The 18906-nt window shown below is 43.6% G+C and overlaps 1 protein-coding gene across 5 annotated transcripts in view; it reads left to right on the plus strand.

The window, feature by feature from the left end:
* Nucleotides 1-18906, plus strand: part of apc (APC regulator of WNT signaling pathway) — a 152918-nt gene that overhangs the window by 28202 nt on the left and 105810 nt on the right. The window contains exon 1 of one of the 5 annotated variants that reach the window (XM_033017431.1): nucleotides 13353-13445. The exons of the other annotated variants lie outside the window; for them this stretch is intronic. The gene's annotated coding sequence lies outside the window, so the exon portion shown is untranslated. Of the gene's footprint in view, nucleotides 1-13352; nucleotides 13446-18906 lie in introns of those variants that run through there. 5 annotated transcript variants of the gene reach the window in all.

Raw genomic sequence — 18906 nt, forward strand, 5'->3', positions numbered from 1 at the left:
AACATACCATTCGCTTTATTCACTGCCTGCTGCACCGGCGTGCCTACTTTCAATGACTGGTGTACCATGACACCCAGGTCTTGTTGCATCTCCCCTTTTCCTAATCGGCCACCATTCAGATAATAGTCTACTTTCCTTTTCTTGCCACCAAAGTGGATAACCTCACATTTATCCACATTATACTGCATCTGCCATGCATTTGCCCACTCACCCAACCTATCCAAGTCACCTTGCAGCCTCCTAGCATCCTCCTCACAGCTAACACTGCCCCCAGCTTTGTGTCATCCGCAAACTTGGAGATGTTGCATTCTATTCCCTCATCCAAATCATTAATATATATTGTAAATAGCTGGTAAATATACTAGACCAAGTGGGACCCGTTGGGCCCTGTTCCCCCAACGCAATATTCCACCACTCACCCGTTCCCCCAACGCAACTCGATCCCCCAATGCAACATTCCACCACTCACCCATAGCCCAAGCTGCGGCGTGGCTCATTTCCCCTCATCCCCCAGCACTCCCTCCCCCTCCTCTTCACCCTCCATCTTCTTTCCCCTCTCCTCCTCTCCTCCTCCCCTCCACCACTCCCTCTACCACTCCCTCCCTCTCCTTTCCCCTACCCTCAGTCACTCCCTCCATAACCCCTCCTCCCTCTATCTCCCTGCTCCCTCACTCCTCACTTTCCCCCTATCCCATCCCCCTCTCCCCTCCCTACCCGCTCCTCTCCCTCTATCTCCCTGCTCCCTCACTCCTCAATTTCCCCCTATCCCATCCCCGCTAAAGACAATGTTTAAAGAACATTAAACAACAATCCTCGCCCTCTCCTCTTCTCCCCCATTCCCTCTCTCTCCTTACACATCGTGATGTCATTGTGGGGTGGAACACTGATGATGGGGAGTTTATGTTAATGAGATCCCATTGTGACATCATACGCTGCTAACTGCCAGTGCAAGTTCAAGTGAATTTTGGCAAACTGGATTTTGTAAAGTTGAAAATGTGAATAACGTAAAATGTACAATCAATCTGAATGAAACTTGATACAACACACCCCAGGACAATAGTGAGCGCTATCATGTACCGTTTTGGCATAATTTCATGATCATCCGGACAGAGACAGACAAACAAGATGAGTTTTCGTAATATACTAGACCAAGTGCAGACCCGTTGGGCCTGTTCGCCCAACGCGCGTTTGTGGAGGCTGGGCGGCATGCGGCGTCACACACACTAACCACCCCCACACACACACACACTAACTACCCCCCTTTGATATTATATTAATATTATTAATTTGCTCCTTTTACCCCAGAACCGCCCTATCCACTGACGCATAGCCCTAAACTCGCAGGCGCGTCTAGAGAGGGAGGGGAGTGGTAGAGAGTGAGGGCAGAGAGAGAATGGGAAAATACAGAGAGAGGCAGAGACAGAGGGGCAAGAATCAGAGGGAGAGGGGAGGTGGAGGGGAGAGGAGGAGAGGGAGGAGGGGAGAGAGAGATGGGAGGAGAGAGGGGAGGAGGGAGAGGGGGAGAGGTGAGAGGAAGGGAGGGGGAGGTTGAGAGAAGGGGTAGGGGAGGGGGTGGAGGGAAAGGGGAGGGGTGGAGAGGGGGGGAAGGGGAGGGAGGATGGGGAGGCGGGGGTGGAGGAGAGGAAGGGGGTAGAGGGAGGGGGGAGAGAGAGAGAGAGACACACACACACACACACACACACACACACACACACACACACACACACCAACCCCCCCCCCCCCCACCCCCCGCAATTAGATATTCCACCACTCACCAATAGCCCCGACGGGAGGCCTAGGCCCACAACGCAACCTTTTCTCCAACGTAAGATTCCACCACTCCCATGCCTCTCCCAGCACTGGACTTTAAAGAAATTTCCAATTGCACTGCCCCTGCCTCCCCCAGCACTTCCAATTCCAGTTCCCCTGGCCCTTACCCCTCCTGTTCAATCACTTGCTGCCAGGACCCCGACTAAGTGTTCTATGATGGCAACATTGTTGCAAATGTCGGGTGGAGGACTGTGAGATCCCATTGTGACGTCATAGTTGCAACAGCCAGCACTTAAGTGTTGAAGTAATTATCAAAGTGGATAAACTATAAAATGTGATAACTTGTGAAATATAACATCAATCTGAGTGAAACTTGATACAAACAACCACAGGTCAATGGTGAGTAAGGTGGTGCAAAACGTTTTGCGCTATTGTGTACCGTTTAGTTGTAGTTCCATGAGATCGCATGCAGCCAGACAGACGTCCAAACAAGACGAGACTTCTAGACCAATAGACCAACTGGGACCCGTTGGGTCCCTGTCACACGGGAGGCCTGGTCCCCCAACGCAACCCGTTCCCCAAAACAATTTAGAACGTCTAACCCGTAGGACCACGACTAAGTGTTCTATGATGGCAACATTGTTGCAAATGTCTGGTGGAGGACTGTGAGATCCCATTGTGACGTCAAAGCTGCAACAGCCAGCACTGAAGTGTTGACGTGATTATCAAAGTGGATTTAGTAAACTTAAAAATGGGATAACTTGTGAAATATAACATTAATCTGAACAAAACTTGATACAAACAACCACAGGTCAATGGTGAGTAAGGTGGTGCTATTGTGTACCGTTTTGGTGTAGTTCCTTAAGATTGCACGCAGACAGATGTCCAAACAAAACGAGACATTTAGTAATACTTCTAGGAGACCAAGTGTGACCCGTTGGGCCCTGTTCCCAAACCCGGGGCAGTGGCGGCGACGTCACACGGGGGGGCTGGTCCCCGAACGCGGCGTCGGTACTCACCCCGAAGACAGGATCCCCCCCTGGAGCCAATCACCCCATCGCCCATTCCCCCAACGTAACCCGTTCGCCCAACGCAATATTCCACCACTCACCCATAAGCCCCTACTGCACAGGCGTGGCTCATTTCCTCTCATCCCCCAACACTCCCTCCCTCTTCTCTCCCACCTCCTTCCCTCCACTCCCTCCTTCACCTCTCCCTCACCTTTCCCCTGCCCTCAGTCACTCCCTTCCACCCTCCATAACCACTCCCCTCCCTACCCCCTGACCTGTAGGGCCCCGAATCCCCAATGCAATATTCCACTACTCACCCGTTTCCCCAACGCAACCCGTTTCCACCACTCACCCATTCTGCCAACGCAACCCGTTCCCCCAACGCAATCAATGCTTCCCACATGGGGGTGGGGGGGGGGGGGTGCAGCTGGTGCTTCCCTGAATCAATGAATGGATTCGACTCTTGGGACACCATCGGTGCTCCCTTGAGCCAATCAATCCTTCCTGGGGGGGGGGGGGGAATAGGCAATAGACTCATCACCCGTTCCCTCAGTGGGCGCTTCACGGAGCCAGTGAATTGACTCGATTGTTGGGTTGGCGTAGGCAGTCCCTGGAAGCAATGAATCCTTCCCAAGTGGGGGGGGGGGGGGGGGGAGGGCAGTCGGCACTTCCCAGAGTCAAAGAATGGACTCGACTTTTGAGTTGGCGTCAGCGTCCCTGGAGCTGATCAATCCTTCCCACTGGGGGGGGGGGCAAAAATCTCACTCTCCTTACTCCCCTTGAAGATGCTGATCCCATTGTCTCTCTGTCACCTCTCCTTCCCTCTCCTTTTCCCTACCCACAGTCACTCCCTCCCTCACCTCTCCCCATTCGTACACCCCCACTAAAGACAATGTTTAAATCACATTTCTTCTCCTCCTATCCCCCACTCCGTCAACTCACACAGCTTGTGTATTGGCAGCAGAGATCACATTGTGATGTCATTGTCAGAATGTTCCCGGCAGTGTGTGCCTGAGATCCCATTGTGATTGGAGTGTGAGATGTCATTGTGACATCATCACTGGAAGCTGCTAGAAAAGTCTCCCACTCACAGGCAGTTTCAAAGTTGGCTTTTTTTAAACTTTAAATATCAAAAACTTATCAATATCAATCGTCTTTTTTCTGACTGGATAGCATGCAACAAAAAAGCTTTTTCTGTACCTCAGTACATGTGACAATAATGATAAATTAAACTATGACCCTGTTTTCATTATATCTCTTTTCTATTTGCAGACATATAATTTCTTCTGTCTCCTGATGACTGTTAGGTGGTATGTAATACACCACCAACAGAGTGACAATGCCCCCTTTTGTCCTTCACTACCTATATGGCTTAATTTCGGGAGCCTTCTCGAATATTCTCAGTACTGTAATAATGTGATCGGTGCCAAAAAAATACAATATTTTCTTTCATAGATTGGTGATTATCATCTAGTTCAGAGAAAATAACAAATGATAATGGGGAGAGCTTGAGAGGCTTTTAATCCTCTGTGCTGGAGTTTGGATAAATCCTCAGTCAAGCGATAAGGTAGTTGCTTATGGATACAAGGAACTGCAGTTGCTGGTTTACAAAAGGAGACAAAGTGCTGGATTAACTTGCTTTGTTCATCAAGAACATGGAATTTGTTAAAGTAGATCAGTTCTTGAAAATTCTCAAAATTGTTAGCATAAGAAATAGGCATATGAGTTGGCTATTTATCATCATGCTGTACTGGAGCACTGGAAATTGAGTTGAGCTGTTTCTAGTAGTGTGCCGCCTCTTTTTGATGAATGTAGAACACTTCTGACAACCTCTTGCACAAGTTTCCTCCCAATTAGAGTAATTACATTAAGGTGCTTAAATGTACTTATTTAAAGTTTGTTGCGTTAAATAAACATTAAAGTAATAAAATTGATTAAATTTAAATCTGAATGTTCTGCAATGCCATCAATACTATTGTTTCATATTTGTTTAAAAACCTGTTTCTGAAAATGGATGATTTATAATTATTGGAATTGCTGATAAATAGGTGTATGACATTTCTACTCTCACTGGAGATGCCTCATTACATTTTCTTAAGGCCATGAAACGAAAGGCTGTTGTCAAGTTGTTTGTTATCATTGTTTTTTAAGCAAATGGAGAAAATGTAATTGTTAATTCCTGTGGAATATCATTTGCAAAGCTTGTACTTGCATGATAATGTAGTTTTGTTAATTTTGTTACTGAGCGCAGCTACTGGAAACTTGGATATTGAAAGCATTCCAGAAAGAGTTTCTCACCAGTTTCTGTTAAATGCATCGCAGGATAAGAGTTACAGTAATTGAATTGAAGCAATTTTAAAGAAATCAATTTTGAGAAAGCATTTTCATAAAATATCATTTTAAACGGTGCTTGAATTTTAAATCCCTTAACTATGCAAAACACAAATATCTGTGATATTGTACTCAATAAATTAAAACTTTGACACTGAGCTCCATTAATCGTGTGAAATATTCTGAGCTTAGTTTAAAAAAGGATTTAGTGGATTCTAATTTGTTGTAGCAAAGCCTAAAAATGCATTTTTATCTAACCAGCTCATGTCAATTTTGAGAATGTTTTCAAGGTTACCATTAATATTGTAAATAAACTAAAATTAATTTCTGCTTTGGATTTTAATTTTGTGATTGCTTTCTGTGTCTTTCTACTTTATACTATAGAAAGACCAAACCATACAGTATTGTGATATTGACAACCCCTGCTTTTGTGTCCCATGAAAAACTAATAGCATTCTTAAAAAAAAATTTCCCTCCAGCAACATCTGGGGACAATAGGTGACAATCGGGTTGTGACCTTTCCTCAGATTCATTGTGCTTGGTGGAGAGATGGAGGAGAGAGGTGGGGTAGAACAAAGCCTAGTGAATGAAAGTTGGATATAGGTGATGATTTTTCCCCTCTCTTCCCTGTGTCCCACCTGGACTTGCACCTATTTCTCCTGTCCCCTTTACCTATATTCTTTTTTACTGGCTTCACAATTCTCACCTCTTCTATCCTTAACTCGCACTTTTTGACTTTTCAATTCTGGCTTTGTCCAACCATCTGCAGATCAAACCCCCTCTCACCTTTGTTGGAGGGCAGGGGACTACACGTCTTCCCACCCTGACCTCTGTAAAGACTCCATCCCCTACTCCCAATTCCTCCGCCTACGCCGCATCTGTTCCCAGGATGAGACATTTCATACCAGGGCATCGGAAATGTCCTCGTTCTTCAGGGAACGGGGATTCCCCTCCGCCACCATAGATGAGGCTCACACCAGGGTCTCATCCATACCCCGTAACACTGCTCTCTCTCCCCATCCCCGCACACGCAACAAGGGCAGAGTCCCTCTGGTCCTCACCTTTCACCCCACCAGCCGGCAAATACAACACATAATCCTCCGCCATTTCCGCCACCTCCAACGTGACCCCACCACTCGCCACATCTTCCCATCTCCCCCCATGTCTGCCTTCCGCAAAGACCGCTCCCTCCGCAACTCCCTCGTCAATTCTTCCCTTCCCTCCCGCACCACCCCCTCCCCGGGCACAATCCGTTGCAACCGCAAGAAATGCAACACCTGTCCCTTCACCTTCCCCCTCGACTCCATTCAAGGTCCCAAGCAGTCGTTCCAGGTGCGACAAAGGTTCACCTGTATCTCCTCCAACCTCATCTACTGCATCCGCTGCTCTAGATGTCAGCTGATTTACATCGGTGAGACCAAGCGTAGGTTGGGCGATCGTTTCGCCGAACACCTCCGCTCAGTCCGCAATAACCTACCTGACCTCCCGGTGGCTCAGCACTTCAACTCCCCCTCCCATTCCCAATCCGGCCTCTCTGTCCTGGGTCTCCTCCATTGCCAGAGTGAGCAACAGCGGAAATTGGAGGAACAGCACCTCATATTCCGTCTGGGGACCTTGCGTCCTTATGGCATTAACATTGAATTCTCCCAATTTGGCTAGCCCTTGCTGTCTCCTCCCCTTCCTTAACCCTCTAGCTGTCTCCTCCCACCCGCCCGCCCTCGGGCTCCTCCTCCTCCCCTTTTCCTTCTTTCTTCCCCCCCCCCCACCCCCCATCAGTCTGAAGAAGGGTTTCGGCCCGAAACGTCGCCTATTTCCTTCGCTCCATAGATGCTGCTGCACCCGCTGAGTTTCCCCAGCAATTTTGTGTACCCCCTCTCACCTTTATCTATCTTTCATTGCCACCCCTCCCCCCCTACACAATCAGTCTGAAGAAGAGTCCCTACACGAAATGTCACCCACCCACGTTATCTAGAGATACTGCCGTATCCGCGGAGCTACTCCAGCACTTTGACTTTATTTGTAAATGAGCATATGTAGATCCATGTATCTTTTTTTAAAATTCTATGATGCCTACCTAACAATCAGCAATCTCATTAATTTCTTTAAACACTCATGTTTAGCAAACAATTCTGATTACTTTTCTTGTATGCAAGACAGTGCCTTTCCATTGTGGCTATTTCTGCCATTTTGCTTCTTATTGCTGGAAATTGTACTTGGAGAACTTTTTGACATGAGCAATTGAGCCACTGAGGCTGATAGATTGTGAAGATAATGTATTGGCACTCCATGTTGATATAAGGAAGGCCGTCATATTGGATTTCAGTGAAAGGCAATTAAGGTATAAATCATGACTACTAAATATTATAAAATAATTTTACCTGCAACTCTTTTAAAAATCGTTTGGAGATGTACATGACTGGATTGAAGTGATTAAGAGGTTGCTCTTTCATTTATCTGGTATGGTTAACACAGCAAATGTTAAGCAGTAATGCCCCTGTCCCACTTAGGAAACCTGAACGGAAACCTCTGGAGACTTTGCGCCCCAACCAAGGTTTCTGTGCGGTTCCCGGAGGTTTTTGTCAGTCTCCCTACCTGCTTCCACTACCTGCAACCTCTGGCAACCACCTGCAACCTCCGGAACCGCACGGAAACCTTGGGTGGGGCGCAAAGTGGGACAGGGGCATAACTGTACAGCATGATCACAGACCACCAGCCAGAAGAACACCCTTCCACCACTACCCTCTCTATGGTAAGCCAGTTATGAATCCAAACAACCAAGTCACCACAGATCCCATGGATCTTAATCTTCTGGATCAGCCTAACCATGAGGGACTGTATCAAATGCCTTACCAAAATCCATGCAGAGAACATCCACTCCACTACCCTCAACAATCACCTTTGTCAGCTCAAAAAACTCAATCAAGTTAGTTAGGCGTGACTTGTTGCGGGCAAAGCTATTTTGTCCCAAATTATTCTATTTCATAATAATTCATAACAATTTCATTGTTCTATCAGGGATATATGACAATAAACCACTTTTGACTCTCTATTCGCTCTCAATTGTGAGCATATTCTATCCTGAAGAATCCTCTCCCTACTTCCCTATCACTCGTGACTAATGGCTCAGGGTTCGGTGTTGGGCTCGTGACTGTTTGCCATCTACATCAATGATTTGGATGAAACCATACATACAGAGCAAGATTAGCAAGTTTGCTGATGATACAAAAGTGAGTTGTTTTGCAGATAGTGAAGATGTTTGTGAAAGATTGCAGCAGGATCTGGATCGATTGGTCAAATGGTCGAAGGAATGGTTGATGGAATTTAATACAGAAAAGTGCATTTTGGGTCGTCGAACAAGGGCAGCACCTACACAGTGAATGGTTAGGCTTCTGGATAGTGTTGTAGAGCAGAGGGATACAGGAGTACAGGTGCATGGTTCCTTGAAGGTCGAGTCGCAGGTAGATAAGGTGGTCAAAAAGGCTTTTGGCACTGGCTTTCATCGGTCAGAGTATTGTATAGAAGTTGGGAGGTCATGTTGCAGTTGTATGAGACGTTGATGGGACTGCATTTAGAACTCAAATTTCACTGTACCTTAATTGGTACTTGTGACAATTAAATTGAATCTTAAATCTTGAATTTTGAATATTGTGTTCAGTTCTGGGCACCATGTTGTAGGAAAGATATTGTCACGCTTGAAAGGGTTCAGAAAAGATTTACAAGGATGTTGCCAGGACTAGAGGGTGTGAGCTACAGGGAGAGGTTGAGTAGGCTGGGACTCTATTACATGGAGTGCAGGAGGATGAGGGGAGATCTAATAGAGTTATACAAAATCATGAGAGTAATAGATTGGTTAGATGCATAGTCTTTTGCCCACAGTAGGGGAATCGAGGACCAGAGGACATAGGTTCAAGGTAAAGGGGAAAATATTTTTTTCACACAAAGGGTGGTGGGTGTATGGAACAAGCTGCCCGAGGAGGTAGTTGGGACTATCCATTCGTATATGAAACAGTTAGACAGGTACATGAACGGGATAGGTTTGGAGGGATATGGACCAAGCGCAGGCAAGTGGTACTAGTGCAGCTGGGACATTGTTGGTGGTGTGGGCGAGTTGGGTCGAAGGGCCTGTTTCCACACTGTATCACTCTATGACTGACTTGAAACTCACTGGCCTATAATTTCCTGGTTCCTACTCCCCTTCTCAAACTAAGGAACAACACTGGCTCCTCTCCAGTTCTCCGGGACCGCGCCTACGCTTAGAGAGAATACAAAGATCAAGGTCCATGCAATCTCCTCCTGTGCCTCTCTCAACAACCTGGGATAGATTCCACCGATCCCTGGGGATTTATCCACCTTAATACTTTTTAAGAGACCCAACACCATCTCATTCTTGATTTTAAACTCCCTAGCTTATCAATATACACACACTGATCTCACCATGTCCTTGTCCTTTTTCTTGAGATGTGCAGATATCTTGGAAAGTTATAGTACCACTGTGGATTAAACAGATGAATGATGAGGAGGTTATCCATGGAAGATTTGAAAACCAGGATGAGAATTGCACACTGTCCTTCAGTCGGACAAGCAAACATTCACAATTGTCTGTCCCTTGGCTTTAGGAATCACGGCTCCTAAATTGCTGCAACCCATCCCTTCTCAGCCTTCCCACATTATAAATTGCTCCAGTTATCTCTCCATGAGGGCATTAATTGTTGCCCCCATAGAGGTGGTTAGAAACAGTACCCGTTTCTCTTTCACAATTTTTCTAGTCACAAGAAAATGAAACTGAAATCTGTGGCATATTCATAATTAGATCATTCAGATTTTTGATAATTTAGAAATAATGTAATGATGTAGCAGTGGACCAGACAGACTAATCACATCCTGGATATTTCTCTCTTTGTTTCTTGGTCTTTGTTGAGCAAGTTCATCTTGATCAAGACGAGTATGTCAGGACTGTACTTCGAGTATTTTTTCAGTGGATGTTGGGGAGGAGTGGAATGGTGTGGGGGTGATGTGGTACATAGGTTGGAAGCAGAAAAACTAAAGTTTCTTATTGCTGTTTACTTTCTTATCAAAATCATATACTCATATATAATCTCACTTGTTAATAATTTTGATTTTCCTACCAGTGGTCATGATTGAGAACTATTAATATATTCTTTAATTAAATACATTGAAAATGACTGAGATTGATAGAATTTTGGCCACTGAGAAAACCAAGGCATGCAGGAAATAAATTGCTTAACCGCGGGCTTAATCTAATTTAAAGGAAGAATGGGCCCGAGGGTGACGCATGCATGCCTGTGTGATCCAGTTCTGCTAATATGTTTGTTTAAAGGAGAAAATTAGGAAATCAAACTAATAGTACAGACTTCACGTTTTTGTTTTCTTGCCACTCAGAATCTTCCTTGGGGTGGGAGATTGCAACCTTCACGTGGTCCGCCCTGTTTCAACGAATGCTATCAACCTTGGGTGCACCATTAAATAAGATCAAATAGAACAAGTTGCCCTACAACATTAGGCTGTGCACGCCATACGCAAGAAGAAGAAGAATCTTCCTTTCTTTAACAAAACCAAATTGTAAACTTAATACTGGTGGAAAGAAAAACAAAGTCTGTGGTGCTACGAAAAACGCAGGTCATAGTTGCTGAGGTTAGTGTTGTGTATGGTTCAAGAGCCTGATGGTTGCTGGGAAGAAACTATTCTTGAACTTTGGCTCCTGGGCCTTCTTTCTGGTGGTAGGAGCAAAATGAGAGTGGGCAAGGTGGTGTGGTTCTTTGATATTGGCTGCCTTTTTGAGGCAGCGTTTGCAATAGATCCCTTCAATCATGGGGAAGTCAGAATCTGATGGGTCAGGTAGCATCTACCGCTCTGTAAACTTTGTTTTTGGGTGTTCGAGTTGCCAAACCAGACTGTGATGCAACCAATCAGTGTGACAAGGTTAATTACATAATTTATCTTGCTATTAACTCGTTGTTCCATTTGTGCAACTTTACTATTATTAATTTAGATACTATGTTTTGCCTTTAATTTGTTTTGCAATAGTAACTGCTTTAGTTTTTCCTTTCTTATTCGGTTTTTGCAGCTTTTGTTGTGTGACTGAGAATGCATTCAGAAAAAAATAATTTTATTGGCAGAAGATGGTGATAGAAACTGATTTTCCAGGCATTATGAAGCCAACACTTGGAAGATGAATTTGAAATGTCAAATTGATGGTGTGCCTTTAATGTTGCCTGACATGACAAATTTTAATTATGTTGAGAGACTGGATATGCTGGGGTTTTTTTGCTTTACTTTGGGATGGAGATGGTTGAGGGTTTACCTGATTGGACTATATAGATTATGAAGAGCATAGAGCAGATAATGAGAAACTTTTCTCTTTTTAGGGATATCTGCAACCAGAAGCCAAATGTTTAAGACATTTGGAGGGGATTTGAGGGGTAGAACATTTGGAGGGGATTAGAGGATGATTATTTTTTTCATTCAGACGGTGGTTAAAATCCAGAATGCACTGCTTGAAGGGTACTCTCACAACATTTAAGTGTTTAGATGACCACTTAAAACGCTAGGAATGCTACAGGTAGAGTATTCAAAGATAATAAAAAATCCCAAGGCATTTAATAGGAGTGTAATCAGAAATATTTTGACACTAAACCATATAAGCAGGTGGGAGATGAGTGACCCAAAGTTTTGCCAGTATGTATTACACAGCATTTTATAATGGTGGAAGCTACTTGAGAGAAGGGCCATAAAATAGACACAGTCATGCAGCACAGAAACATCTATCTTATCCATTCTGCCCAAGATGTACCATCTAAGCTAGTCCCTTTTACCTACATTTTGCCCATATCCCTCTAAACCCATCCTATCTATGTACATATCTAGGTGGCTTTTAAATGTTGTTATTGTACCTGCCTCAACTACTTCTTCTGGTAGGTACACAAAAATGCTAGAGAAACTCAGCAGGTGCAGCAGCATCTATGGAGCAAAGGACATAGGCAATGTTTCGGGCCGAAACCCTTCTTCAGTACTCCTACTTCTTCTGGTATCTCGCCCCATATTCCTCTCGTACTGTGTGGAAAAAGCTGCCCCTCAGGTTCCTATTAAATCTTTCCCCTCTTGTCTTAAACATATGCCCTCTGGTTTTTGATTCCCCTACCCTAGGTTAAAGATTCTGTGAATTCACCCTTTCAATTCCCCTCATGATTTTATACGATCCCTCTACCTCTTGCACTCAAAGGAATAAAGTCCTAGTCTGCCTGATCTCCTTATAGCTTGGGCTCTCGGGTCCTGACAGCATCCTTGTAAATCTTCTCTGCATTCTCTCCAGCTTAATGCCATCCTTCCTCTAGCAGGGTTACAGAAAATGGGACACAATACTTCAAAGTGCGGCCTCAACATCGTTGTTTACAAGTGTAACATAACGTGTCTATTTCTATATTCAATTCCCTGATTAATGAAGGTCAATGCGTCAAAAGCGACAATAAATTAGATATATAGTCTTGGATAGCTTATTGCTTATGGCAATTGAAGAATAAAATTAGTAATTTTATAATCTTATGATTTCTGAAAATATTTGATAGTTTGAAGATGCATAACTTGTTTCTTCTTTCTTTGTGCTGTGTTATCAAGAGATTACACGTATCCAGTGTTACACTTGTGCACATGTGGAGAATTCTCCATCGGAATATTTAGCTGTTACGCATTTCAATGCATTAAGGGTTTTCTCATTCTGCCCTCATGCTTTTGTCTTATAAAAGGTTCTGATTTCTCTTGACCTACCAGAACTGTTCAGATTGTTTCTAATCTGCTGCCTTGCTGCACATTTCTGGATATTATGAGACAGTTGCTTTTTCTGCTAATATACTTCTTCAACCTCTCTGTAAGAGCAAGTTTTTATTTTGCTATATTAGAAATTGAGCATGGAATACTATTTTAGCAGTCTGACTTTATGTTTTCGGGCATGGTGGGAGGAGGCTGTTTATAGCTGATTTAAAGTATGCTCACTGTGATTTTCGTTTTGTAAATTGCTGCCATTTCCGAGCCTTGGTGACAGCTGGTGTGACCTTCTAGCTGACTGGACCTCTTGGCCTTGTGCCAGTCATCTGCTACAGCATGAAACCTCTAGCACTCACACAGACAGGAATTTAATTGACTACGGGAAGCAGCTGTGTAATCTTCTGGATGAAGGCCACCAAATATCCTCCAGAATTAAGGGAGGTTGTCTGCAAAATGATTGGTTGATAAAGTGAACATGTGACTGGAATGGCTGTATTGTGATTTAACACAGGAAGGGTGGAAAAAAATGGAGGTATATACTGCTTCAGAAATGGGGTAGGTAAAAATCATTTTAAAATAAAATACAATTATTGTGTCCTATTGTCAGTTGGTTATATGGTTGTATTGTATATTGGTGTTTACTGTTGACTGGGTTTATTATGGCACTAGGTCAGCAAAAGCTTTATTTTGTGGGCATCAGCTTTTCCTGCTTTGAAAGGGAGGGTTGGGAATGAAGGAGGCATTGTAGTCTAACAGGATTGATGTTGGTGCTTGAGCAGAAGACAGGGAGAGGAAACTAGAATGGAATCCAAAAATTATAAAGACCGATAATAAATGATATCCTTATTTTTTTGGGGGGAGAACAAAGCGACAAATAGATTGTTTAATTTTAGTATAAGCTTATGTAAGTTTGATGCAGATTTTCACCTTGGGTCTTTATGCTGAGTTTGTTTAAATTGCAAATGCTTCCTTCATGTTTGGTATTTCAGTTTATGATTGAATGTTTTATATTTTGTATATTTTATCGTGCTTTAAATGTCTGCATGGCTGCTGGGTGGTGTTTTTTTATTTACTGCATCCTTACTCTTGAACACTGCGTAAGAGCTAAATTGCTGCATTGCTGACTTAAAAATATTTGGGAATCTTTGCTTCATTGTGGTATAATGGAAAGTCTTTCGTCCCATGTTATTTGAAATGAAATGAGGCTTTGCTCGTCAAAGTAAATTGTATCATGAAGTTTATTTTAAGGATGAGAAAAACGAATGTTGTAATTTATTTTGTATCAGAAGCACAATAGCTCAGCTGAAATCTGCAATTTCAATTGCATGCTCAAAGAAATCTTGTTAAATTATTTATGAACTGTCATTTAAAGCAAATAGGATTTTCCTCACTGCACGTCAGCAACAACACACAGAACACTATAATCTCATAGTGTGCACCCATGCATGAGTGCCATAAACCTTTCCTCCCAGACATTTTAGGATTGAAATTATATTTTAAGATGGAGAATGTTTATGTGCACCTATAAAGGAATGTAAAGATATTGTATGGGTTGACTACAGAAAATAATTATAACATTTTGTTTGCTGAAGCCATTCGAGGTTAAATTTTGTATTTCTAACCTATTTCATATTATATAATTTCATTCAATTTTTGTTTAAGAGATCAGCCAAAATGTATCCGCTGTGATTTGAAAGGTTAGTTATTCATGAGAATCCCCGTTTATTTTGGTTGGATTTGTGATTTGGAAATACTGAAAAAAAAGGTTATTTGCATTTTTTAAAATAAAATAGTCCGCAGAAGGCATTAAAGCACTCCAGATTATATTAATTTGTTCTGTCAAAGATGGTCTACGGCCCTGAGTTAATTGGGGATTGTCTCGTCCATAATATTGCACTAATATTTGCCATGCTCCCAAAGGACATGCTTAAAGAATATAATTTTGTGAGACATGCCCCACAGCAAGGTACTGTAAATAAAAGAAGAATTACTAGATATTCTTCTAGTATATGTTTTTGAAGGAGAGACAAATATTGGCCAGGGTACCATGGAGAGGTACCTGAAGGAGCAGATGTGGCCTTAGTTTAAGGTGTCACCTGAAAGATAGGGCATTCACTGGAGTTGAACTTCAATCCTGTTTTTCCACATAATGGAACTGGGCCTTTGTTACTTCATGTTGTCGAAGAGGAAGAATTGCGTTAGATTTTTGATTTAGAATTATGCTTCAGAATGTACATTCCTTGACTACTTGTGAATCGCATGCTAGTTCTACAATTAAAATTATTCACTTTCAATCTTCAGTATAATTTCAGTGCTATTTTTTATCAGTTGTACTAGTATTGAGACCTTTGTATAAATTAAATTATATACAAAGAAGGTGGAAAGGCTTTTAAGGATGATGGTATGTTGATGTAGATTGCTCATCATTTTTATAGAGAGAAAATAACATTTTGATATGCTATTCAAACATTAATGGTGCAGAAGTAGAGAAGGTCAAAAACTTCAAGGTCTTAGGAATAAATATCACCAGCAATTTGTCCTGGACCAGCCACATCGAAGTTATGGCCATGAAAGTACACCAACATCTCAACTTCCTTAAGAGGCTTAAGAAGTTCAGTATGTCCCCAACAACCTTCACCAACTTCTGTCGATGCATGCAGCGTAGATAGCATTTTATCAAGGTGCATCACATCATGGTTTCAGAACAGCTCGATTTATGACCGCAAGAAATTGCAGAGAGTTGTGGACATAGTCCAGACTATCACACAAACAAACCTCCCCAGATCATATTATTGAATCTCCCTCCCTTCCATTGACTCCATCTACACTTCATGCTGCTTTGGCAAGGCCACCAGCATAATCAAGCAACACTCACCTCGGTCACTCCCTCTTCTCCCTTCTCCCAATGGGCAAGAGGTACAGAAGTTTGAAAACACACACCTCAGGGACACTTCAGGGACAGTTTCTTCCCAGCTGTTGTCAGGCAACTGAACTGTCCTCTCACCAGCTAGAGTGTGGTCTTGACCTCCCAACTACTTCATTGGTGACTTTTGAATTATTTGTATTCAAATTTTATCTTGTATTCAATGTAGTACCCTTTATTATTTATCTGTGTGCTGTGGACAGCTTGATTATAATCATGTATAGCCTTTGCTTTGACTGGAAAGCACGCAACAAAAAGGATTTCACTGTGCCTTGGTACGTGACAATAATAAACTAAACTAAATTAATAATAATCTGAACTCGGACAGCTGATTAAATTCTTGCTCCGTTTTCACTTTTTTCAGCTTTATTTCAACTTTTTAGCATTTGCAGATTTTCTTTTTGGTGTCTATTTAGACCGAGCCAAATCATCCGATCATTTTGCAGTAGCTCATCTTTCATTTGTTATTATCAATTACAAGTAATTCTCCACAGAAAACATCTATCAGATATCAAAGTCTAAAAAGATATTAGAAAGCACGAATAGAAGATTGTTTTTAGGTGTTTCCTTTTGAATCTCATCAGAATCATTTTGATCTTACTGATAAAGATAATTGAAATTTTATGCGCAACATATATTGACAGTAGAAAATTGTATTGAATGCATTACTTAAAGGAATATTGTGAAAGACAATGAATAATAGCCCATTACTTTTTGATTACCTCAGTATGTTATTGTCAACTTAACATGATAGATCATATTATTGAATCTCTTACTGATACTCATCTGCTCTAGATATCTTTGGGCTCATTTGGTGTATAAGAATGTTTGCCACACAAGTAATTATAGTCTCTAATATTATGTGAATACTGCAATTTAGCACCTCGGAAATAACTTTACGGATTTTGGGTTGATTACAAGCATGATAGCACTTATTTTTATTTAGTTTGCAATACATTCAGTGGTTTGAGTGATTCATTTTGAGGGCTCTTGTCATGTTCATGATTCATGTTGCAATCATTGACGAAAACACAGGAGCCTTTTTTGAGTGATAAACTGTACAAAGGAGGCTTCATTTAAGAATTCCAGTAGCAATCTAAAATGTCTGTAACTAATGAATGTGGTATTGATCTTTCATGACCTTTTATTGAAATGACAGTAATTGGGTCACAATTTTAGTGATCATGTGTTTCTATTTTTGGCAATATAATTGCTTGATTGTCAGTATATGTTAGAAATATTTTTTCTTAATTTTGAGGGATTATTTAAGACAAATTTGAAATATTGCAAATGAACCAGCAGAAGAACTATATTTAAAATTGTAAATTTGTAAATTGCACCCCATTTTTCCTGGATGTATGGTTTGGAGATATTTAGTTATGAGGTGGATTGCAGCAAGTTATAAGCTACATTTGTATACAGGTGCACAACCTTTTATCCGAAGATCCAAATAACGAAAACCTCCGAATAGCGGCCATTTTTTCGGTCCTTGAAGAAAGGCCCTTGAAAACGTTCACCGAGGGCGGCCCGCAGAGGTGACAGCGGAACCTCCGGTCGGTCCTTGAAGAAAGGGGAACTAAATCCCCATTCATAAAAGAGAAGATGAGGGTATATTGCGCGGGAGGGTTAATAATTGACAATATGCTGCTGCCTGCCTGCTGAGTTAAAAAGTTCCCACGGTAGACTCACGATACACAGTGCAGATTGTCGCTCCCTTCAGTTTAACCCCACCTACGCCCCTCTGCTTCCCGGCCATGTGTGTGACCCCTTCCCTCCCCTCTCCAGCTCCCCGCCCATTGCACCGGCGCGGGGGCTTTGCACTGTCTTCACGTCGGCGATTGCAGCAGGACCGTGCCAGTCACCGGAGACGTCAGGACCAATTGGACACCGACCACCAGGCCCACCGCAAGCACGGAGAACCCAGAGACCCACAGCCAACAGCAGCCCAGCCCCGCTCCAACTACAGAGGAACCTGGGTTGCGGATGACGGGGCGCAGCTCGGGGCGTCGTAGGGGCCCATCGGGGAGCGGCCACTCAAAGCCACGCCGGGCGATGTAGGGTCCTGCCCCGGATCTTGATGTTGGAGCCCCCGGCGGGCGCTAGCAAGTCCGCGGCAATTTACAGCCGCGCCGGGCGTTGTAAGGCCCCCCTCCAGGTCACTCTCAACCCCGTAATTCGGGCGGGAGAAGTCGCCACTGCCGGTGCCCCGCAAAGCAGTCTCCCACCGGGGACCCGCGAGCTCCCGGTGTCACCATCCACCGGAGTCGGGTCGCAGCAGCTCGCCCCCGCAGCTCTCCACGCTCCGAAGCTGGCTAGCTCCACGGAGGTAGGTCCGCGGCTCCACAGGCTCCACAGCTCCCACCGCCGCCCACCGACCCCCAGACCCACTGCAAGCACGGAGATCCCAGAGACCCACAGCCAGCAGCAACTCCAGCCCAGCCCCGCTCCAACTCCAGAGGAACACGTAGGGGCAGAAGCTGATGGTGTGCAAGGTACGTCTTGTTCTTGGGGTGGCGGATGAGGGGGCGCAGCTCGGGCTGTGGGCAAACTGCCACTTGTCGCCGTAGCGGCCCATCGGGGAGCGGATTCCTCTGGAGTTGGAGGGGGAGGGGGGTATTGTGCTGTTTGATCGCCCCCTGCTATCCCAGGGACAGGGAGACACAGCGGCTTTTTAGACTGGTGGGCAATCACTTCCAAAGTTCTGCCCACACAGTCAGTACACCTCTCCTACACTGCATTTCATACAAACATTTATTCTGCAAGAAAAAACGACATTGAAGACTCAAACTCGCGATCGAGTAACTGCCAGGATCAAGGCGCAAACTCGCGACCTTGCGGATATGAGCCGAGCACTCTACCACTGAGCCAGCCATTAAAATCTACGCTAAAAAATTTCCATTCCGAAGACCGACAAATTCTGAATTACGAAAAGTGTCTGGTCCCAAGGCTTTCGGATAAAAGGTTGTGCACCTGTACTTGCATAAAATCCTGACAACTTGCAAATTTTATACAGCCTTCACAGATTGACCTCCAAAAATTAGCCTTAGTCACAGGCAAAATATACACAGTGATCAAACTCATCTCGGCACGGTG

The sequence above is a fragment of the Amblyraja radiata genome, chromosome 3 (genome assembly GCF_010909765.2).
Source record: "Amblyraja radiata isolate CabotCenter1 chromosome 3, sAmbRad1.1.pri, whole genome shotgun sequence".
NCBI lineage: Eukaryota > Metazoa > Chordata > Chondrichthyes > Rajiformes > Rajidae > Amblyraja > Amblyraja radiata.